Source organism: Dama dama, chromosome 26 (genome assembly GCF_033118175.1).
Source record: "Dama dama isolate Ldn47 chromosome 26, ASM3311817v1, whole genome shotgun sequence".
Classification (NCBI taxonomy): Eukaryota; Metazoa; Chordata; class Mammalia; order Artiodactyla; family Cervidae; genus Dama; species Dama dama.
Window position 1 is genome coordinate 5,577,302 of NC_083706.1, and position 24,278 is coordinate 5,601,579.

Sequence of the window (24,278 nt, forward strand, 5' to 3'; positions counted from 1 at the left end):
ACCTAGTCCTCCGCCTCCTCGCGACCGGAGGCCTCATATCCTTTGAAAATTCCAGAGGTCCGCTGAGATCACTACTTCCGAAGGAGACGATGCCTGACTCCTCTTGAAAATGGATAAGAGTCCCAGGATATCTGTGGCACGTGGAAAGGGACCCTGGGTCTCCCGCCTCATGTGGAGACGCGTCCCAATTGCCATGTCAAGACTCGAGGAGAATCCCGAGTTGTCCCTCGCACCTAGGCAGGGGTCCTGACGTCGCTGAACAAACACGTGTCTGGAAGGGCCCTCCCCGTCGTAACTCGAGAATATACCCCAGGTTCCGGCCGCAACTCGAGAAAAACCATGAGACTTCCCCTTCCCCGCGAGATGAGGCCTGATTCCCCTGCACTGCGTGCAGAGCAATTCCGTGTTCCACATCAAACGTGAAAGGAGCCTTGATTTCCTTGATGGCACTCCAGAGAAAACACAAGACCACTGTCTCAAGTCTAGAGGGATCCTGCGGTCACTGGAGCAACACCAAAGGGCTCCGTGGACCATAAATCTGCTCGAAATGAGAGCTTAGTCCCTGGCTTCGACTCAAGAGGAATACCTAGTTTCCACAAGCACCTCAAGAGGAGGTTTCTCTCAGCTACATGTATGTGAGAGGGACCCTGAGTTTGTGGCCTCAAGTGGAATGAACACCGAGATGCTCTGACTTAAGTAAGGCCGGATATCCCTGCAGTGAATTGAATGCAGGCTCGTCTTGCATATCCCAAGACGAAGGGATGTCTGAATCCCCTGTGGAGACCACAAGAAAGACCTAGTTCTCCACCTCATCGCGAGCGAAGGCCTCACATTCTTTGAAAACTCGAGAGGTCCGTGGAGATCAATGTTTTCAAAGGAGGCGATGCCTGACTCCTCTTGAAAATGGATAGGAGTCCCAGGATCCCTGTGGCACGTCGAAAGGGACCCTGGGTCTCCCGCCTCACGTGGAGATGCGTCCCAATTGCCATGCCAAGACTCGAGGAGAATCCCGAGGTGTCCCTCGCACCTAGGCACGAGTCCTGACATCGCTGAACAAACACGTGTCTGGAAGGGCCCTCCCCGTTGTAACTCGAAAATATACCCCAGGTTCCGGCCGCAACTCGAGAAAAACCATGAGACTTCCCCCTCGCCGCGAGATGAGGCCCGATTCCCCTGCACTGCATGCAGAGCAATTCCGTGTTCCACATCAAATGGGAAAGGAGCCTTGATTTCCTTGATGGCACTCCAGAGAAAACCCAAGATCACTGTCTCAAGTCTAGAGGGATCCTGAGGTCACTGGAGCAACACGAAAGGGTTCCGTGGACCCCAAATCAACTCGAGATGAGAGCTTATATCCTGGTTTCGAGTCAAGAGGAATACTAACTTTCCACAAGCACCTCAAGAGGAGGCTTCTCTTTGCTAAAGGTATGTGAGAGGGACCCTGAGTTTGTGGCCTCAGGTGGAATGGACACCGAGATGCTCTGACTCGAAGTAAGGCCGCATATCCCTGCAGTGAATTGAATGCAGGCTCGTCTTGCATCTCCCAAGACGAAGGGATGTCTGAATCCCCTCCGGAGACCGCAGAGAAAGACCTAGTCCTCCGCCTCATCGCGATCGGAGACCTCACATCCTTTGAAAACTCGAGAGGTCTGCGGAGATCAATGCTTCCAAAGAGACGATGCCTGACTCCTCTTGAAAATGGATAGGAGTCCCAGGATCCCTGTGGTACGTGGAAAGGGACCCTGGGTCTCCCGCCTCATGTGGAGACGCGTTCCAATTGCCATGCCAAGACTTTAGGAGAATCCCGAGGTGTCCCTCGCACCTATCACGTGTCTGGAAGGGTCCTCCCCGTCGTAAATCGAGAATATACCCCAGGTTCCCGCCGCAACTCGAGAAAATCCATGAGACTTTCCCCTCGCCGCGAGATGAGGCCCGATTCCCCTGGACTGTGTGCAGAGCAATTCCGTGTTCCACATCAAACCTGAAAGGAGCCTTGATTTCCTTGATGGCACTCCAGAGAAAACCCAGGATCACTGTCTCAAGTCTAGAGGGATCCTGAGGTCACTGGAGCAACACGAAAGGGCTCCGTGGACCCCAAATCAACTCGAGATGAGAGCTTAGTCCCTGGCTTCGACTCAAGAGGAATACCAACTTTCCACAAGCACCTCAAGAGGAGGCTTCTCTCAGCTACAGGAAAGTGAGAGGGACCCTGAGGTTGTGGCCTCAAGTGGAATGGACACCGAGATGCTCTGACTCGAAGTAAGGCCGGATATCCCTGCAGTGAATTGAATGCAGGCTCGTCTTGCATCTCCCAAGACGAAGGGATGTCTGAATCCCCTGTGGAGACGACAGAGAAAGACCTAGTCCTCAGCCTCATCGCGACCGGAGGCTTCACATCCTTTGAAAACTCGAGGGGTCAGCGGAGATCAATGCTTCCAAAGGAGACCATGCCTGACTACTCTTCAAAATGGATAGGAGTCCCAGAATCCCTGTGGCACGTCGAAAGGGACCCTGGGTCTCCCGCCTCACGTGGAGACGAGTCCCAATTGCCATGCCAAAAATCGAGGAGAATCCCGTGGTGTTCCTCGCACCTAGGCAGGAATCCTGACGTCGCTGAACAAACACGTGTCTGGAAGGGCCCTCCCCGTCGTAACTCGAGAATATACCCCAGGTTCTGTCCGCAACTCTAGACAAAACATGAAATTCCCGCTCGCCGCGAGATGAGGCCCGAATCCCCTGCACTGCGTGCTGAGCAATTCCGTGTTCCACATCGAACGTGAAAGGAGCCTTGATTTCCTTGATGGCACTCCAGAGCAAACCCAAGATCACTGTCTCAAGTCTAGATCCTGAGGTCACTGGAGCAACACGAAAGGGCTCCGTGAACCCCCAATCAATTCGAGATGAGAGCTTAGTCCATGGCTTCGACTCAACAGGCATACCAACTTTCCACAAGCACCTCAAGAGGAGGCTTCTCTCAGCTACAGGTATGTGAGAGGGACCCTGAGTTTGTGTCCTCAGTTGGAATGGACACCGAGATGCTCTGACTCGAACTAAGGCCGGATATCCCTGCAGTGAATTGAATGCAGGCTCGTCTCGAATCTCCCAAGACGAAGGGATGTCTGAATCCCCTGTGGAGACCACAGAGAAAGACCTAGTTCTCCACCTCATCGCGACCGGAGGCCTCACATCCTTTGAAAACTCGAGAGGTCCGCGGAGATCAATGCTTCCAAAGGAGACGATGCCTGACTCCTCTTGAAAATGGATAGGAATCCCAGGATATTTGTGGCACGTGGAAAGGGACCCTGGGTCTCCCGCCTCACGTGGAGACGCGTCCCAATTGCCATGCCAAGACTCGAGGAGAATCCCGAGGTGTCTCTCGCACCTAGGCCCGAGTCCTGACGTCGCTGAACAAACACGTGTCTGGAAGGGCCCTCCCCGTCGTAACTCGAGAATATACCCCAGTTTCTGGCCGCAAGTTGAGAAAAACCATGAGACTTCCCCCTCGCCGCGAGATGAGGCCCGATTCCAAAGCACTGCGTGCAGAGCAATTCCGTGTTAAACATCAAACGTGAAAGGAGCCTTGATATCCTTGATGGCACTCCAGAGAAAACCCAAGATCACTGTCTCAAGTCTAGAGGCATTCTGAGGTCACTGTAGCAACACGAAAGGGCTCCGTGGACCACAAATCAACTCGAGATGAGAGCCTAGTCCCTGGCTTTGACTCAGGAGAAATACCAACTTTCCACAAGCACCTGAAGAGGAGGTTTCTCTCAGCTACAGGTATGAGAGCGGGACCCTGAGTTTGTGGCCTCAAGTGGAATGGACACCGAGATGCTCTGACTCGAAATAAGGCCGGATATCCCTGCAGTGAATTGAATGCAGGCTCGTCTTGCATCTCCCAAGACGAAGGGATATCTGAATCCCCTGTGGAGACAACAGAGAAAAACCTAGTTCTCCGCTTCATCGCGACCGGTGGCCTCACATCCTTTGAAAACTCGAGAGGTCTGCGGAGATCAATGCTTTCAAAGGAGGCGATGCCTGACTCCTCTTGAAAATGGATAGGAGTCCCAGGATCCCTGTGGCACGTCGAAAGGGACCCTGGGTCTCCCGCCTCACGTGGAGACGCGTCCCAATTGCCATGCCAAGACTCGAGGAGAATCCCGAAGTGTCCCTCGCACCTAGGAAGGAGTCCTGACGTCGCTGAACAAACACGTGTCTGGAAGGGCCCTCCCCGTTGTAACTCGAGAATATACCCCAGGTTCCGGCCGCAACTCGAGAAAAACCATGAGACTTCCCCCTCGCCGCGAGATGAGGCCCGATTCCCCTGCACTGCGTGCAGAGCAATTCCGTGTTCCACATCAAACGTGAAAGGAGCCTTGATTTCCTTGATGGCACTCCAGAGAAAACCCAAGATCACTGTCTCAAGTCTAGAGGGATCCTGAGGTCACTGGAGCAACACGAAAGGGTTCCGTGGACCCCAAATCAACTCGAGATGAGAGCTTATATCCTGGTTTCGAGTCAAGAGGAATACTAACTTTCCACAAGCACCACAAGAGGAGGCTTCTCTCTGCTAAAGGTATGTGAGAGGGACCCTGAGTTTGTGGCCTCAGGTGGAATGGACACCGAGATGCTCTGACTCGAAGTAAGGCCGCATATCCCTGCAGTGAATTGAATGCAGGCTCGTCTTGCATCTCCCAAGACGAAGGGATGTCTGAATCCCCTGCGGAGACCGCAGAGAAAGACCTAGTCCTCCGCCTCATCGCGATCGGAGACCTCACATCCTTTGAAAACTCGAGAGGTCTGCGGAGATCAATGCTTCCAAAGAGACGATGCCTGACTCCTCTTGAAAATGGATAGGAGTCCCAGGATCCCTGTGGTACGTGGAAAGGGACCCTGGGTCTCCCGCCTCATGTGGAGACGCGTTCCAATTGCCATGCCAAGACTTTAGGAGAATCCCGAGGTGTCCCTCGCACCTATCACGTGTCTGGAAGGGTCCTCCCCGTCGTAAATCGAGAATATACCCCAGGTTCCCGCCGCAACTCGAGATAAAACCATGAGACTTTCCCCTCGCCGCGAGATGAGGCCCGATTCCCCTGGACTGCGTGCAGAGCAATTCCGTGTTCCACATCAAACCTGAAAGGAGCCTTGATTTTCTTGATGGCAGTCCAGAGAAAACCCAGGATCACTGTCTCAAGCCTAGAGGGATCCTGAGGTCACTGGAGCAACACGAAAGGGCTCCGTGGACCCCAAATCAACTCGAGATGAGAGCTTAGTCCCCGGCTTCGACTCGAGAGGAATACCAACTTTCCACAAGCACCTCAAGAGGAGGCTTCTCTCAGCTACAGGTATGTGAGAGGGACCCTGAGTTTGTGGCCTCAAGTGCAATGGACACCGAGATGCTCTGACTCGAAGTAAGGCCGGATATCCCTGCAGTGAGTTGAATGCAGGCTCGTCTTGCATCTCCCAAGACGAAGGGATGTCTGAATCCCATGTGGAGACCACAGAGAAAGACCAAGTCCTCCGCCTCATCGTGACCGGAGGCCTCACATCATTTGAAAACTCGAGAGGTCTGCAGAGATCAATGCTTCCAAAGGAGACGATGCCTGACTCCTCTTGAAAATGGATAGGAGTCCCAGGATCCCTGTGGCACGTGGAAAGGGACCCTGGGTCTCCCGCCTCACGTGGAGACGCGTCCCAATTGCCATGCCAAGACTCGAGGAGAATCCCGAAGTGTCCCTCGCACCTAGGAAGGAGTCCTGACGTCGCTGAACAAACACGTGTCTGGAAGGGCCCTCCCCGTTGTAACTCGAGAATATACCCCAGGTTCCGGCCGCAACTCGAGAAAAACCATGAGACTTCCCCCTCGCCGCGAGATGAGGCCCGATTCCCCTGCACTGCGTGCAGAGCAATTCCGTGTTCCACATCAAACGTGAAAGGAGCCTTGATTTCCTTGATGGCACTCCAGAGAAAACCCAAGATCACTGTCTCAAGTCTAGAGGGATCCTGAAGTCACTGTAGCAAAATGAAATGGCTCCATGGACCCCAAATCAACTCGAGATGAGAGCTTAGTCCCTGGCTTCGACTCAAGAGTCATACCAACTTTCCACAAGCACCTCAAGAGGAGGTTTCTCTCAGCTACAGGTATGTGAGAGGGTCCCTGAGTTTGTGGCCTCAGGTGGAATGGACCCTGAGATGCTGTTACTCGAAGTAAGGCCGGATATCCCTGCAGAGAATTGAATGCCGGCGCGTCTTGCATCTCCCAAGACGAAGGGATGTCTGAATCCCCTGTGCAAACCACAGAGAAAGACCTAGTTCTCCGCCTCATCGCGACCGGAGGCCTCACATCTTTTGAAAACTGGAGAGGTCCGCGGAGATCAATGCTTCCACAGGAGACGATGCCTGACTCCTCTTGAAAATGGATAGGAGTCCCAGGATCCCTGTGGCACGTGGAAAGGGAGCCTGGGTATCCCGCCTCACGTGGAGACGCGTCACAATTGCCATGCCAAGACTCGAGGAGAATCCCGAGGTGTCCCTCGCACCTAGGCAGGAGTACTGACGTCGCTGAACAAACACGTGTCTGGAAGGGCCCTCCCCGTCGTAACTCGAGAATATACCCCAGGTTCCGGCCGCAACTCGAGAAAAACCATGAGACTTCCCCCTCGCCGCGAGATGAGGCCTGATTCCCCTGCACTGCGTGCAGAGTAATTCCGTGTTCCACATCAAACGTGAAAGGAGCCTTGATTTCCTTGATGGCACTCCAGAGAAAACACAAGACCACTGTCTCAAGTCTAGAGGGATCCTGTGGTCACTGGAGCAACACCAAAGGGCTCCGTGGACCATAAATCTGCTCGAGATGAGAGCTTAGTCCCTGGCTTCGACTCAAGAGGAATACCTAGTTTCCACAAGCACCTCAAGAGGAGGTTTCTCTCAGCTACATGTATGTGAGAGGGACCCTGAGTTTGTGGCCTCAAGTGGAATGAACACCGAGATGCTCTGACTTAAGTAAGGCCGGATATCCCTGCAGTGAATTGAATGCAGGCTCGTCTTGCATCTCCCAAGACGAAGGGATGTCTGAATCCCCTGTGGAGACCACAAGAAAGACCTAGTTCTCCGCCTCATCGCGAGCGAAGGCCTCACATTCTTTGAAAACTCGAGAGGTCCGTGGAGATCAATGCTTTCAAAGGAGGCGATGCCTGACTCCTCTTGAAAATGGATAGGAGTCCCAGGATCCCTGTGGCACGTCGAAAGGGACCCTGGGTCTCCCGCCTCACGTGGAGACGCGTCCCAATTGCCATGCCAAGACTCGAGGAGATTCCCGAGGTGTCCCTCGCACCTAGGCACGAGTCCTGACATCGCTGAACAAACACGTGTCTGGAAGGGCCCTCCCCGTTGTAACTCGAAAATATACCTCAGGTTCCGGCCGCAACTCGAGAAAAACCATCAGACTTCCCCCTCGCCGCGAGATGAGGCCCGATTCCCCTGCACTGCATGCAGAGCAATTCCGTGTTCCACATCAAATGGGAAAGGAGCCTTGATTTCCTTGATGGCACTCCAGAGAAAACCCAAGATCACTGTCTCAAGTCTAGAGGGATCCTGAGGTCACTGGAGCAACACGAAAGGGTTCCGTGGACCCAAAATCAACTCGAGATGAGAGCTTATATCCTGGTTTCGAGTCAAGAGGAATACTAACTTTCCACAAGCACCTCAAGAGGAGGCTTCTCTCTGCTAAAGGTATGTGAGAGGGACCCTGAGTTTGTGGCCTCAGGTGGAATGGACACCGAGATGCTCTGACTCGAAGTAAGGCCGCATATCCCTGCAGTGAATTGAATGCAGGCTCGTCTTGCATCTCCCAAGACGAAGGGATGTCTGAATCCCCTGCGGAGACCGCAGAGAAAGACCTAGTCCTCCGCCTCATCGCGATCGGAGACCTCACATCCTTTGAAAACTCGAGAGGTCTGCGGAGATCAATGCTTCCAAAGAGACGATGCCTGACTCCTCTTGAAAATGGATAGGAGTCCCAGGATCCCTGTGGTACGTGGAAAGGGACCCTGGGTCTCCCGCCTCATGTGGAGACGCGTTCCAATTGCCATGCCAAGACTTTAGGAGAATCCCGAGGTGTCCCTCGCACCTATCACGTGTCTGGAAGGGTCCTCCCCGTCGTAAATCGAGAATATACCCCAGGTTCCCGCCGCAACTCGAGAAAAACCATGAGACTTTCCCCTCGCCGCGAGATGAGGCCCGATTCCCCTGGACTGCGTGCAGAGCAATTCCGTGTTCCACATCAAACGTGAAAGGAGCCTTGATTTCCTTGATGGCACTCCAGAGAAAACCCAGGATCACTGTCTCAAGTCTAGAGGGATCCTGAGGTCACTGGAGCAACACGAAAGGGCTCCGTGGACCCCAAATCAACTCGAGATGAGAGCTTAGTCCCCGGCTTCGACTCGAGAGGAATACCAACTTTCCACAAGCACCTCAAGAGGAGGCTTCTCTCAGCTACAGGTATGTGAGAGGGACCCTGAGTTTGTGGCCTCAAGTGCAATGGACACCGAGATGCTCTGACTCGAAGTAAGGCCGGATATCCCTGCAGTGAATTGAATGCAGGCTCGTCTTGCATCTCCCAAGACGAAGGGATGTCTGAATCCCATGTGGAGACCACAGAGAAAGACCAAGTCCTCCGCCTCATCGTGACCGGAGGCCTCACATCATTTGAAAACTCGAGAGGTCTGCAGAGATCAATGCTTCCAAAGGAGACGATGCCTGACTCCTCTTGAAAATGGATAGGAGTCCCAGGATCCCTGTGGCACGTGGAAAGGGACCCTGGGTCTCCCGCCTCACGTGGAGACGCGTCCCAATTGCCATGCCAAGACTCGAGGAGAATCCCGAAGTGTCCCTCGCACCTAGGAAGGAGTCCTGACGTCGCTGAACAAACACGTGTCTGGAAGGGCCCTCCCCGTTGTAACTCGAGAATATACCCCAGGTTCCGGCCACAACTCGAGAAAAACCATGAAACTTCCCCCTCGCCGCGAGATGAGGCCCGATTCCCCTGCACTGCGTGCACAGCAATTCCGTGTTCCACATCAAACGTGAAAGGAGCCTTGATTTCCTTGATGGCACTCCAGAGAAAACCCAAGATCACTGTCTCAAGTCTAGAGGGATCCTGAGGTCACTGGAGAAATATGAAAGGGCTCCGTGGACCCCAAATCAACTCGTGATGAGAGCTTAGTCCCTGGCTTCGACTCAAGAGGAATACCAACTTTCCACAAGCACATCAGGACGAGGCTTCTCTCAGCTACAGGTATGTGAGAGGGACCCTGAGTTTGTGGCCTCAGGTGGAATGGACACCGAGATGCTCTGACTCGAAGTAAGGCCGGATATCCGTGCAGTGAATTGAGTGCAGGCTCGTCTTGCATCTCCCAAGACGAAGGGATGTCTGAATCCCCTGTGGAGACCACAGAGAAATACCTAGTTCTCCGCCTCAACGCGAACGGAGGCCTCACATCCTTTGAAAACTCGAGAGGTGCGCGGAGATCAATGCTTCCAAAGGAGACGATGCCTGACTCCTCTTGAAAATGCATAGGAGTCCCAGGATCACTGTGGCCCGTGGAAAGGGACCCTTGGTCTCCCGCCTCACGTAGAGACGCGTCCCAATTGCCATGCCAAGGCTCGAGGAGAATCCCGAGGTGTCCCTTGCACCTAGGCAGGAGTCCTGACGTCGCTGAACAAACACGTGTCTGGAAGGGCCCTCCCCGTCGTAACTCGAGAATATACCGCAGGTTCCGACCACAACTCGAGAAAAACCATGAGACTTCCCCCTCACGGCGAGATGAGGCCCGATTCCCCTGTACTGCGTGCAGAGCAATTCCGTGTTCGACATCAAAAGTGAAAGGAGCCTTGATTTCCTTGATGGCACTCCAGAGAAAACCCAAGATCACTGTCTCAAGTCTAGAGGGATCCCGGGGTCACTGGAGCAACACGAAAGGGCTCCGTGGACCCCAAATCAACTCGAGATGAGAGCTTAGTCCCCGGCTTCGACTCGAGAGGAATACCAACTTTCCACAAGCACCTCAAGAGGAGGCTTCTCTCAGCTACAGGTATGTGAGAGGGCCCCTGAGTTTGTGGCCTCAAGTGGAATGGACACCGAGATGCTCTGACTCGAAGTAAGGCCGGATATCCCTGCAGTGAATTGAATGCAGGCTCGTCTTGCATCTCCCAAGACGAAGGGATGTCTGAATCCCCTGTGGAGGCCACAGGGAAAGACATAATTCTCCGCCTCACCGCGACCGGAGGCCTCACATCCTTTGAAAACTCGAGAGGTCCGCGGAGATCAATGCTTCCAAAGGAGACGATGCCTGACTCCTCTTGAAAATGGATAGGAGTCCCAGGATCCCTGTGGCACGTGGAAAGGGACCCTGGGTCTCCCGCCTCACGTGGAGACGCCTCCCAATTGCCATGCCAAGACTCGAGCAGAATCCCGAGGTGTCCCTCGCACCTAGGCAGGAGTCCTGACGTCGCTGAACAAACACGTGTCTGGAAGGGCCCTCCCCATCGTAAATCGAGAATGTACCCCAGGTTCCGGCCGTAACTCGAGAATAACCATGAGACTTCCTCCTCTCCGCGACATGATGCCCGATTCGCCTTCACTGCGTGCAGAGCAATTCCGTGTTCCAAATCAAACGTGAAAGGAGCCTTGATTTCCTTGATGGCACTCCAGAGAAAACCCAAGATCACTGTCTCAAGTCTAGAGGGATCCTAAGGTCACTGGAGCAACAGGAAAGGGCTCCGTGGACCCCAAATCAACTCGAGGTGAGAGCATAGTCCCTGGCTTCGACTCAAGAGGAATACCAACTTTCCACAAGCACCTCAAGAGGAGGCTTCTCTCAGCTACAAGTATGTGAGAGGGACCCTGAGATTGTGGCCTCAAGTGGAATGGACACCGAGATGCTCTGACTCGAAGTAAGGCCGGATATCCCTGCAGTGAATTGAATGCAGGCTCGTCTTGCATCTCCCAAGACGAAGGGATGTCTGAATCCCCGGTGGAGACCACAGAGAAAGACCTAGTCCTCCGCATCAACGCAAACGGAGGCCTCATATCCTTTGAAAACTCGAGAGGTCCGCGGAGATCAATACTTCCAAAGGAGACGATGCCTGACTCCTCTTGAAAATGGATAGGAGTCCCAGTATCCCTGTGGCAAGTGGAAAGGGACCTTGGGTCTCCCGCCTCACGTGGAGACGCGTCCCAATTGCCATGCCAAGACTCGTGGAGAATCCCGAGGTGTCCCTCGCACCTAGGCAGGAGTCCTGACGTCGCTGAACAAACACGTGTCTGGAAGGGCCCTCCCCATCGTAACTCGAGAATATACACCAGGTTCCGGCCGAAACTCGAGAAAAACTATGAGACTTCCCCCTCACCGCGACATGAGCCCCGATTTCCCTGCACTGCATGCAGAGCAATTCCGTGTTCCAAATCAAAAGTGAAAGGAGCCTTGATTTCCTTTATGGCACTCCAGAGAAAACCCAAGATCACTGTCTCAAGTCTAGAGGGATCCTGAGGTCACTGGAGCAAAAGGAAAGGGCTCCGTGGACCCCAAATCAACTCGAGATGACAGCTTATTCCCTGGCTTCGACTCAAGAGGAATACCATGTTTCCACAAGCACCTCAAGAGGAGTCTTCTCTCAGCAACAGTTATGTGAGAGGGACCCTGAGTTTGTGGCCTCAAGTGGAATGGACACCGAGATGCTCTGACTCGAAGTAAGGCCGGATATCCCTGCAGTGAAGTGAATGCAGGCTCGTCTTGCATCTCCCAAGACGAAGAGATGTCTGAATCCGCTGTGGAGACCACAGAGAAAGACCTACTTCTCCGCCTCATCGCGACCGGAGGCCTCACATCCTTTGAAAATTCGAGAGGTCTGCGGAGATCAATGCTTCCAAAGGAGACGATGCCTGACTCCTCTTGAAAATGGATAGGAGTCCCAGGATCCCTGTGGCACGTGGAAAGGGACACTGCCTCTCCCGCCTCACGGGGAGACGCGTCCCAATTGCCATGCCAAGACTCGAGGAGAATCCCGAGGTGTCCCTCGCACCTAGGCAGGAGTCCTGACGTCGCTGAACAAACACGTGTCTGGAAGGGCCCTCCCCGTCGTAACTCGAGAATATACCCCAGGTTCCGGCCCCAACTCCAGAATAACCATGAGACTTCCCCCTCGCCGTGAGATGAGGCCCGATTCTCCTGCACTGCGAGCAGAGCAATTCCGTGTTCCACATCAAACGTGAAAGGAGCCCTGATTTACTTGATGGCACTCCAGAGAAAACCCAAGATCACTGTCTCAAGTCTAGAGGGATCCTGAGGTCACTGGAGCAACACGAAAGGGCTCCGTGGACCCCAAATCAACTCGAGATGAGAGCTTAGTCCCTGGCTTCGACTCAAGAGCAATACCAACTTTCCACAAGCACCTCAAGAGGAGGCTTCTCTCAGCTACAGGTATGTGAGAGGGACCCTGAGTTTGTGGCCTCAAGTGGAATGGACACCGACGCGCTGTGACTCAAAGTAAGGCCGGATATCCCTGCAGTGAATTGAATTCAGGCTCGTCTTGCATCACCCAAGACGAAGGGATGTCTGAAACCCCTCTGGAGACCACAGAGAAAGACCTAGTTCTCCGCCTCATCGCGACCGGAGGCCTCACATCATTTGAAAACTCGAGAGGTCCGCGGACATCAATGCTTCCAAAGGAGACGATGCCTGACTCCTCTTGAACATGGATAGGAGTCCCAGGATCCCTGTGGCACGTGGAAAGGGACCCTGGGTCTCCCGCCTCACTTGGAGACGCATCCCAATTGCCATGCCAAGACTCGAAGAGAATCCCGAGGTGTCCCTCGCACCTAGGCAGGAGTCCTGACGTTGCTGAACAAACACGTGTCTGGAAGGGCCCTCCCCGTCGTAACTCGAGAGTATACCCCGGTTCCGGCCGCAACTCGAGAAAAACCATGAGACTTCCCCCTCGCCGCGAGATGAGGCCCGATTCCCCTGCACTGCGTGCAGAGCATATCCGTGTTCCACATCAAACATGAGAGGAGCCTTGATTTCCTTGATGGCACTCCAGAGAAAACCCAAGATCACTGTCTCAAGACTAGAGGGATCCTGAGGTCACTGGAGCAACATGAAAGGGCTCCGTGGACCCCAAATCAACACGAGATGAGAGCTTTAGTCCCTGGCTTCGACTCAAGAGGAATACCAACTTTCCACAAGCACCTCAAGAGGAGGCCTCTCTCAGCTACAGGTATGTGAGAGGGACCCTGAGTCTGTGGCCTCAAGTGGAATGGACACCGAGATGCTCTGACTTGAAGTAAGGCCGGATATCGCTGCAGTGAATTGAATGCAGGCTCGTCTTGCATCTCCCAAGACGAAGGGATGTCTGAATCCCCTGTGGAGACCACAGAGAAAGACCTACTTCTCCGCCTCATCGCGACTGGAGGCCTCGCATCCTTTGAAAACTCGAGAGGACCGCGGAGATCAATGCTTCCAAAGGAGAGGATGCCTGACCCCTCTTGAAAATTGATAGGAGACCCAGGATCCCTGTGGCACGTGGAAAGGGACCCTGGGTCTCCCGCCTCACGTGGGGACGCGTCCCAATTGCCATGCCAAGACTCGAGGAGAACCCCGAGGTGTCCCTCGCACCTAGGCAGGAGTCCTGACGTCGCTGAACAAACACGTGTCTGGAAGGGCCCTCCCCGTCGTAACTCAAGAATATACCCCAGGTTCCGGCCGCAACTCGAGAAAAACCATGAGACTTCCCCCTCGCCCCGAGATGAGGCCCGATTCCCTTGCACTGCGTGCAGCACAATTCCGTGTTCGACATCAAACGTGAAAGGAGCCTTGATTTCCTTGATGGCACTCCAGAGAAAACTCAAGATTACTCTCTCAAGTCTAGAGGGATCCTGAGGTCACTGGAGCAACACGAAAGGGCTCCGTGGACCCCAAATCAACTCGAGATGAGAGCTTAGTCCCTGGCTTCAACTGAAGAGGAATACCAAGTTTCCACAAGCACCTCAAGAGGAGGCTTCTCTGAGCTACAGGTATGTGATAGCGACCATGATTTTGTGGCCTCAAGTGGAATGGACACTGAGATGCTCTGACTCGATGTAAGGCCGGATATCCCTGCAGGGAATTGAATGCACGCTCGTCTTGCATCTCCCAAGACGAAGGGATGTCTGAATCCCCTGTGGAGACCACAGAGAAAGACCTAATTCTTCCCCTCATCGCAACCGGAGGCCTCACATCCTTTGAAAATTCGAGAGGTCCACAGAGATTAATGCTTCCAAAGAGGACGATGCCTGACTCCTCTTGAAAATGGATAGGAGTCCCAGGATCCCTGTGGCACGTGGAAAGGGGCCCTGGTTCTCCCGCCTCACGTGTAGACGCCTCCCAATTGCCATGGCAAGACTCGAGGAGAATCCCGAGGTGTCCCTCGCACCTAGGCAGGAGTCCTGATGTCGCTGAACAAACACGTGTCTGGAAGGGCCCTCCCCGTCGTAACTCAAGTATATACCCCAAGTTTTGGCCACAACTCTAGAAAAATTATGAGACTTCCCCCTCGCCGCGAGATGAGGCCCGATTCCCCTGCACTGCGTGCACAGAAATTCCGTGTACCACATCAAACGTGAAAGGAGCCTTGATTTCCTTGATGGCACACCAGAGAAAACCCAAGATCACTCTCTCAAGTATAGAGGGATCCTGAGGTCACTGGAGCAACACGAAAGGGCTCCGTGGACCCCAAATCAACTCGAGATGAGAGCTTAGTCCCTGGCTTCAACTCAAGAGGAATACCAACTTTCTAAAAGTACCTCAAGAGGAGGCTTCTCTCAGCTACAGGTATATTTGAGGGACCCCGAGTTTGTGGCCTCAAGTGGAAAGGACACCGAGATGCTCTGACTCGAAGTAAGACCGGATATCCCTGCAGTGAATTGAATGCAGGCTCGTCTTGCATCTCCCAAGACGAAGGGTTGTCTGAATCCCCTGTGGAGACCACAGAGAAAGACCTACTCCTCCGCCTCATCGCGACCGGAGGCCTCACATCCTTTGAAAACTGAAGAGGTCTGAAGAGATCAATGCTTCTAAAGGAGACGAGGCCTGACTCTTCTTGAAAATGGATAGGAGTCCCAGGATCTCTGTGGCACTTGGAAAGGGAACTTGGGTCTCCCGCCTCACAGGGGGACACGTCCCAATTGCCATGCCAGACTCGAGGAGAATCCCGAGGTGTTCCTCGCACCTAGGCAGGAGTCCTGACGTCGCTGAACAAACACATGTCTGGAAGGGCCCTCCCCGTCGTAACTCGAGAATATACCCCAGGTTCCGGCCGCAACTCGAGAAAAACCATGAGACTTCCCCCTCGCCGCGAGGTGAGGCCCGATTCCCCTGCCCTGCATGCAGAGCAATTCCGTATTCCACATCAAAAATGAAAGGAGCCTTGATTTCCTTGATGGCACTCCAGAGAAAACCCAAGATCAGTGTCTCAAGTCTAGAGGGATCCTGAGGTCACTGGAGCAACACGAAAGGGCTCCAAGGACCCCAAATCAACTCGAGATGAGAGCTTAGTCCCTGGCTTAGACTCAAGAGGAATACCAAATTTCCACAAGCACCTCAAGAGGAAGCTTCTCTCAGCTACAGGTATGTGAGAGGAACCCTGAATTTGTGGCCTCAAATGCAATGGACACCGAGATGCTCTGACTCGAAGTAAGGCCGGATATCCCTGCAGTGAATTGAATGCAGGCTCGTCTTGCATCTCCCAAGACGAAGGGATGTCTGAATCCGCTGGTGAGACCACAGAGAAAGACCGAGTTCTCCGCCTCATCGCGACCGGAGGCCTCACATCCTTTGAAAATTCGAGAGGTCCGCGGAGATCAATGCTTCCAAAGGAGACGATGCCTGACTCCTCTTGAAAATGGATAGGAGTCCCAGGATCCCTGTGGCACGTGGGAAGGGACACTGGATCTCCCGCCTCACGTGGAGACGCATCCCAATTGCCATGCCAAGGCTCGAGGAGAATCCCGAGGTGTCCCTCGCACGTAGGCAGGAGTCCTGACGTCGCTGAACAAACACGTGTCTGGAAGGGCCCTCCCCGTCGTAACTCGAGAATATACCCCAGGTTCCGGCCGCAACTCGAGAAAAACCATGAGATTTCCCCCTCGCCGCGAGTTGAGGCCTGTTTCCCCTGCACTGCATGCAGAGCAATTCCGTTTTCCACATTAAACGTGAAAGTAGCCTTGATTTCCTTGATGGCACTCCAGAGAAAACCCAAGATCACTGTCTCAAGTCTAGAAAGATCCTGAGGTCACTGGAGCAACATGAAAGGGCTCCATGGGCCCCAAATCAACTCGAGATGAGAGCTTAGTCCCTGGCTTCGACACAAGAGGAATACCAACTTTCCACAAGCAACTCAAGAGGAGGCTTCTCTCAGCTACAGGTATGTGAGAGGGACCCTGAGTTTGTGGGCTCAAGTGGAAAGGACACCGAGATGCTCTGACTCGAAGTAAGGCCGGATATCCCTGCAGTGAATTGAATGCAGGCTCGTCTTGCATCTCCCAAGACGAAGGGTTGTCTGAATCCCCTGTGGAGACCACAGAGAAAGACCTACTCCTCCGCCTCATCGCGACCGGAGGCCTCACATCCTTTGAAAACTCGAGAAGTCTGAAGAGATCAATGCTTCTAAAGGAGACGATGCCTGACATTTCTTAAAAATGGATAGGAGTCCCAGGATCATTGTGGCACTTGGAAAGGGAACCTGGGTCTCCCACCTCACGTGGAGACACGTCCCAATTGCGATGCCAGACTCGAGGAGAATCCCGAGGTGTCCCTCGCACCTAGGCAGGAGTCCTGACGTCGCTGAACAAACACATGTCTGGGAGTCACCTCCCCGTCGTAACTCGGGAATATACCCCAGGTTCCGGCCGCAACTCGAGAAAAACCATGAGACTTCCCCCTCGCCGCGAGATGAGGCCCGATTCCCCTGCCCTGCGTGCAGAGCAATTCCGTATTCCATATCAAAAATGAAAGGAGCCTTGATTTCCTTGATGGCACTCCAGAGAAAACCCAAGATCAGTGTCTCAAGTCTAGAGGGATCCTGAGGTCACTGGAGCAACACGAAAGGGCTCCAAGGACCCCAAATCAACTCGAGATGAGAGCTTAGTCCCTGGCTTCAACTCAAGTGGAATACCAACTTTCCAAAAGCACCTCAGAGGAGGCTTCTCTCAACTACAGGTATATTTGAGGGACCCTGAGGTTGTTTCCTCAAGTGGAATGGACACCGAGATGCTCTGACTCGAAGTAAGGCCGGATATCCCTGCAGTGAATTGAACGCAGGCTCGTCTTGCATCTCCCAAGACGAAGGGTTGTCTGAATCCCCTGTGGAGACCACAGAGAAAGACCTAGTCCTCCGCCTCAACGCGACCGGAGGCCTCACATCCTTTGAAAACTCGAGAGGTCTGCGGAGATCAATGCTTCCAAAGGAGACGATGCCTGACTCCTCTTGAAAATGGATAGGAGTCCAAAGATCCCTGTGGCACGTGGAAAGGGACCCTGCGTCTCCCGCCTCACGTGGAGACGCGTCCCAATTGCCATGCCAAGACTCGAGGAGAATCCCGAGGTGTCCCTCGCACCTAGGCAGGAGTCCTTACGTCGCTGAACAAACACGTGTCTGGAAGGGCCCTCCCCGTCGTAACTCGAGAATACACCCCAGGTTCCGGCCGCAACTCGAGAAAAACCATGAGACTTCCCCCTCGCCGCGAGATGAGGCCCGATTCCCCTGCACTGCGTGCAGAGCAATTCCGTGTTCCACATCAAACGTGAAAGGAGCCTTGATTTCCTTGATGGCACTCCAGAGAAAACCCAAGATCACTGTCTCAAGTCTAGAGGGATCCTGAGGTCACTGGAGCAACACGAAAGGGCTCCATGGACCCCAAATCAACTCGAGATGAGAGCTTAGTCCCTGGCTTCGACTCAAGAGGAATACCAACTTTCCAAAAGCACCTCAAGAGGAAGCTTCTCTCAGCTACAGGTATGTGAGAGGGACCCTGAGTTTGTGGCCTCAAGTGGAATGGACACCGAGATGCTCTGACTCGAAGTAAGGCCGGATATACCTGCAGTGAATTGAATGCAGGCTCGTCTTGCATCTCCCAAGACGAAGGGTTGTCTGAATACCCTGTGGAGACCACAGAGAAAGACCTAGTCCTCCGCCTCAACGCGAACGGAGGCCTCACATCCTTTGAAAACTCGAGAAGTCCGCGGAGATCAATGCTTCCAAAGGAGACGATGCCTGACTCCTCTTGAAAATGGATAGGAGTCCCAGGATCCCTGTGTCACGTGGAAAGGGACCCTGGGTCTCCCGCCTCACGTGGAGACGCGTCCCAATTGCCATGCCAAGACTCGAGGAGAATCCCGAGGTGTCCCTCGCACCTAGGCAGGAGTCCTGACGTCGCTGAACAAACACGTGTCTGGAAGGGCCCTCCCCGTCGTAACTCGAGAATATACCCCAGGTTCCGGCCGCAACTCGAGAAAAACCATGAGACTTCCCCCTCGCTGCGAGATGAGGCCCGATTTCCCTGCACTGCGTGCAGAGCAATTCCGTGTTCCACATCAAACGTGAAAGGAGCCTTGATTTCCTTGATGGCACTCCAGAGAAAACCCAAGATCACTGTCTCAAGTCTAGAGGGATCCTGAGGTCACTGGAGCAACACGAAAGGGCTCCGTGGACCCCAAATCAACTCGAGATGAGAGCTTAGTCCCTGCCTTCGACTCAAGAGGAATACCAAGTTTCCACAAGCACCTCAAGAGGAAGCTTCTCTCAGCTACATGTATGTGAGAGGGACCCTGAGTTTGTGGCCTCAAGTGGAGTGGACACCGAGATGCTCTGACTCGAAGTAAGGCCGGATATCCCTGCAGTGAATTGAATGCAGGCTCGTCTTCCATCTCCCAAGATGAAGGGATGTCTGAATCCCCTGTGGAGACCACAGAGAAGAAGTAGTTCTCCACCTCTTCACCACTGGAGGCCTCACATCCTTTGAAAACTCGAGACGTCCACGGAGATCAATGCTTCCAAAGGAGACGATGCCTGACTCCTCTTGAAAACGGATAGGAGTCCCAGGATCCCTGTGGCACGTGGAAAGGGACCCTGGGTCTCCCGCCTCACGTGGAGACGCGTCCCAATTGCCATGCCAAGGCTCGAGGAGAATCCCGAGGTGTCCCTCGCACCTAGGCAGGAGTCCTGACATCGCTGAACAAACACGTGTCTGGAAGGGCCCTCCCCGTCGTAACTCGAGAATATACCCCAGGTTCCGGCCGCAACTCGAGAAAACCATGAGACTTCCCCCTCGCCGCGAGATGAGGCCCAATTCCCCTGCACTGCGTGCACAGCAATTCCGTGTTCCACATCAAATGTGAAAGGAGTCTTGATTTCCTTGCTGGCACTCCACAGAAAACCCAAGATCACTGTCTCAAGTCTAGAGGGATCCTGAGGTCACTGGAGCAACACGAAAGGGCTCCGTGGACCCCAAATCAACTCGAGATGAGAGCTTAGTCCCTGGCTTCGACTCAAGAGGAATACCAAGTTTCCACAAGCACCTCAAGAGGAGGCTTCTCTCAGCTACAGGTATGTGAGAGGGACCCTGAGTTTGTGGCCTCAAGTGGAATGGACACCGAGATGCTGTGACTCGAAGTAAGACCAGATATCCCTGGAGTGAATTGAATGCAGGCTCATCTTGCATCTCCCAAGACGAAGGGATGTCTGAATCCCCTGTGGAGTCCACAGAGAAAGACCTAGTCCTCCGCCTCATCGCGACCGGAGGCCTCACATCCTTTGAAAACTCGAGAGGTCCGCGGAGATCAATGCTTCCAAAGGAGACGATGCCTGACTCCTCTTGAAAATGGATAGGAGTCCCAGGATCCCTGTGGCACGTGGAAAGGGACCCTGGGTCTCCCGCCTCACGTGGAGACACGTCCCAATTGCCATGCCAAGACTCGAGGAGAATCCCGAGGTGTCCCTCGCACCTATGCAGGAGTCCTGACGTCGCTGAACAAACAAGTGTAAGGAAGGGCCCTCCCCGTCGTAACTCGAGAATATACCCCAGGTTCAGGCCGCAACTCGAGATAAACCATGAGACTTCCCCCTCGCCGCGAGATGAGGTCCGATTCCCCTGCACTGCCTGCAGAGCAATTCCGTGTTTCACATCAAACGTGAAAGGAGCCTTGATTTCCTTGATGGCACTCCAGAGAAAACCCAAGGTCACTGTCTCAAGTCTAGAGGGATCCTGAGGTCACTGGAGCAACAAGAAAGGGCTCCGTGGACCCCAAATCAACTCGAGATGAGAGCTTAGTCCCTGGCTTCGACTCAAGAGGAATACCAACTTTCCACAAGCACCTCAAGAGGAGGCTTCTCTCAACTACATGTATGTGAGAGGGACCCTGAGTTTGTGGCCTCAAGTGGAATGGACACCGAGATGCTCTGACTCGAAGTAAGGCCGGATATCCCTGCAGTGAATTGAATGCAGGCTCGTCTTGCATCTCCCAAGACGAAGGGTTGTCTGAATCCCCTGTGGAGACCACAGAGAAAGACCTAGTCCTCCGTCTCAACGCGAACGGAGGCCTCACATCCTTTGAAAACTCGAGACGTCCGCGGAGATCAATGCTTCCAAAGGAGACGATGCCTGACTCCTCTTGAAAATGGATAGGAGTCCCACGATCCGTGTGGCACGTGGAAAGGGACCCTGCGTCTCCCGCCTCACGTGGAGACGCGTCCCAATTGCCATGCCAAAACTCGAGGAGAATCCCGACGTGTCCCTCGCACCTAGGCTGGAGTCCTTACGTCGCTGTACAAACACGTATCTGGAAGAGCCCTCCCCGTCGTAACTCGAGAATACACCCCAGGTTCCGGCCGCAACTCGAGAAAAACCATGAGACTTCCCCCTCGCCGCGAGATGAGGATCGATTCCCCTGCACTGCGTGCAGAGCAATTCCGTGTTCCACATCAAACGTGAAAGGAGCCTTGATTTCCTTGACGGCACTCCAGAGAAAACCCAAGATCACTGTCTCAAGTCTAGAGGGATCCTGAGGTCACTGGAGCAACACGAAAGGGCTCTGTGGACCCCAAATCAACTCGAGATGAGAGCTTAGTCCCTGGCTTCGACTCAACAGGAATACCAACTTTCCAAAAGCACCTCAACAGGAGGCTTCTCTCAGCTACAGGTATGTGAGAGGGACCCTGAGTTTTTGGCCTCAAGTGGAATGGACACCGAGATGCTCTGACTCCAAGTAAGGCCGGATATCCCTGCAGTGAATTGAATGCAGGCTCGTCTTGCATCTCCCAAGACGAAGGGATGTCTGAATCCCCTGTGGAGACCACAGAGAAAGACCTAGTCCTCCGCCTCAACGCGACCGGAGGCCTCACATCCTTGGAAAACTCGAGAGGTCTGCGGAGATCAATGCTTCCAAAGGAGACGATGCCTGACTCCTCTTGAAAATGGATAGGAGTCCCAGGATCCCTGTGGCACATGGAAAGGGACCCTGGGTCTCCCGCCTCACGTGGAGACGCGTCCCAATTGCCATGCCAAGACTCGAGGAAAATCCCGAGGTGTCCCTCGCACCTAGGCTGGAGTCCTTACGTCGCTGAACAAACACGTGTATGGAAGGGACCTCCCCGTCGTAACTCGAGAATATACCCCAGGTTCCGGCCGCAACTCGAGAAAAAGCATGAGACTTCCCCCTCGCCGCGAGATGAGGCCCGATTCCCCTGCACTGCATCCAGAACAATTCCGTGTTCCACATCAAACGTGAAAGGAGCCTTGATTTCCTTGATGGCACTCCAGAGAAAACCCAAGATCACTGTCTCAAGTCTAGAGGGATTCTGAGGTCACTGGAGCAACACGAAAGGGCTCTGTGGACGCCAAATCAACTCGAGATGAGAGCTTACTCCCTGGCTTCGACTCAAGAGGAATATCAACTTTCCACAAGCACCTCAAGAGGAGGCTTCTCTCAGCTACAGGTATGTGAGAGGGACCCTGAGTTTGTGGCCTCAAGTGGAATGGACACCGAGATGCTCTGACTCTACGTAAGGCCGGATATCCCTGCAGTGAATTGAATGTAAGCTCGTCTTGCATCTCCCAAGACGAAGGGATGTCTGAATCCCCTGTGGAGACGACAGAGAAAGACCTAGTCCTCAGCCTCATCGCGACCGGAGGCTTCACATCCTTTGAAAAATCGAGAGGTCTGCGGAGATCAATGCTTCCAAAGGAGACGATGCCTGACTCCTCTTGAAAATGGATAGGAGTCCCAGGATCCCTGTGGCACGTGGAAAGGGACACTGGGTCTCCCGCCTCACATGGAGACGCGTCCCTATTGCCATGCCAAGATTCGAGGAGAATCCCGAGGTGTCCCTCGCACCTAGGCAGGAGTCCTGACATCGCTGAACAAACACGTGTCTGGAAGGCATTCCCCGTCGTAACTCGAGAATATACCCCAGGTTCCGGGCGCAACTTGAGAAAATCATGAGACTTCCCCCTCGACGCGACATGAGGCCCGATTCCCCTGCACTGCGTGCAGAGCAATTCCGTGTTCCACATCAAACGTGAAAGGAGCCTTGATTTCCTTGACGGCACTCCAGAGAAACCCCAAGATCACTGTCTCTAGTCTAGAGGGATCCTGAGGTCACTTTAGCAACACGAAAGGGCTCCGTGGACCCCAAATCAACTCGAGATGAGAGCTTAGTCCCTGGCTTTGACTCAAGAGGAATACCAACTTTCCACAAGCACCTCAAGAGGAGGCTTCTCTCAGCTACAGGTATGTGAGAGGGACCCTGAGTTTTTGGCCTCAAGTGGAATGGACACGGAGATGCTCTGACTCGAAGTAAGGCCGGATATCCATGCAGTGAATTGAATGCAGGCTCGTCTTGCATCTCCCAAGACCAACGGATGTCTGAATCCCCTGTGGAGACCACAGAGAAAGACCTAGTCCTCCGCCTCAACGCGATCGGAGGCCTCACATCCTTTGAAAACTCGAGAGGTCTGCGGAGATCAATGCTTGCAAAGGAGACGATGCCTGACTCCTCTTGAAAATGGATAGGAGTCCCAGGATCCCTGTGGCACTTGGAAAGGGACCCTGCGTCTCCCGCCTCACGTGGAGACACGTCCCAATTGCCATGCCAAGACTCAAGGAAAATCCCAAAGTGTCCCTCGCACATAGGCTGGAGTCCTGACGTCGCTGACCAAACACGTGTATGGAAGGGACCTCCCCGTCGTAACTCGAGAATATACCCCAGGTTCCGGCCTCGACTCGAGAAAAACCATGAGACTTCCCCCTCGCCGCGAGATGAGGCCCGATTCCCCTGCACTGCGTGCAGAGCAATTCCGTGTTCCACATCAAACGTGAAAGGAGCCTTGATTTCCTTGATGACACTCCAGAGAAAACCCAAGATCACTGTCTCAAGTCTAGAGGGATCCTGAGGTCACTGGAGCAACACGAAAGGGCTCCGTGGACCCCAAATCAACTCGAGATGAGAGCTTAGTCCCTGGCTTCAACTCAAGAGGAATACCAACTTTCCACAAGCACCTCAAGAGGAGGCTTCTCTCAGCTACAGGTATGTGAGAGGGACCCTGAGTTTGTGGCCTCAAGTGCAATGGACACCGAGATGCTCTGACTCGAAGTAAGGCCGGATATCCCTGCAGTGAATTGAATGCCGGCTCGTCTTGCATCTCCCAAGACGAAGGGATGTCTGAAGCCCCTGTGGAGACCATAGAGAAAAATCTAGTCCTCCGCCTCATTGCGACCGGAGGCCTCACATCCTTTGAAAACTCGAGAGGTCCGCGGAGATCAATGCTTCCAAAGGAGACGATGCCTGACTCCTCTTGAAAATGGATAGGAGCCCCAGATTCCCTGTGGCACGTCGAAAGGGACCCTGGGTCTCACGCCTCACGTGGAGACGCGTCTCAATTGCCATGCCAAGACTCGAAGAGAATCCCGAGGTGTCCCTCGCACCTAGGCAGGAGTCCTGACGTCGATGAACAAACACGTGTCAGGAAGGGCCCTTCCCGTCGTAACTGGAGAATATACCCAGGTCCCGGCCGCAACTCGAGAAAAACCATGAGACTTCCCCCTCGCCGCGAGATGAGGCCCGATTCCCCTGCACTGCGTGCAGAGCAATTCCATGTTCCACATCAAACGTGAAAGGAGCCTTGATTTCCTTGATGGCACTCCAGAGAAAACCCAAGATCACTGTCTCAAGTCTAGAGGGATCCTGAG